The following is a 369-nucleotide window of genomic DNA, read 5'->3' on the forward strand; positions in this document are numbered from 1 at the left end:
TAGGTGCCAGTGTTTCAATAATGTATTTGTACATTGCCAAAAACCTAGAATTTAAAGAGATACAACCTACTACAATTAACTTGCAATTAGTATACAGAACAATTAGGCACTCAATTGGGATTATATAGGATGTTTTGCTTAAAGTTGGGCATTTATATATTCCAATGGACTTTATTGTGCTCGAGATTGAAGTTGATGTTGAAATTCCTCTTATTTTGGGAACACCATTCTTAGCTATAGTTGGAGCAATTATTGATGTAAAGAATGGAAAAATAACTTTCAGAGTTAAAGAAGAGGAAGTGGTATTTAATTTGTTTAATGCAACTCAATATCCCTATACGATAGTTGCTATAAAGTGGATTTAGTCAA

Source organism: Theobroma umbraticum, unplaced genomic scaffold, assembly GCF_002168275.2.
Source record: "Theobroma umbraticum cultivar Fairchild unplaced genomic scaffold, ASM216827v3 scaffold_12.1, whole genome shotgun sequence".
In the NCBI taxonomy this organism is placed as follows: Eukaryota; Viridiplantae; Streptophyta; class Magnoliopsida; order Malvales; family Malvaceae; genus Theobroma; species Theobroma umbraticum.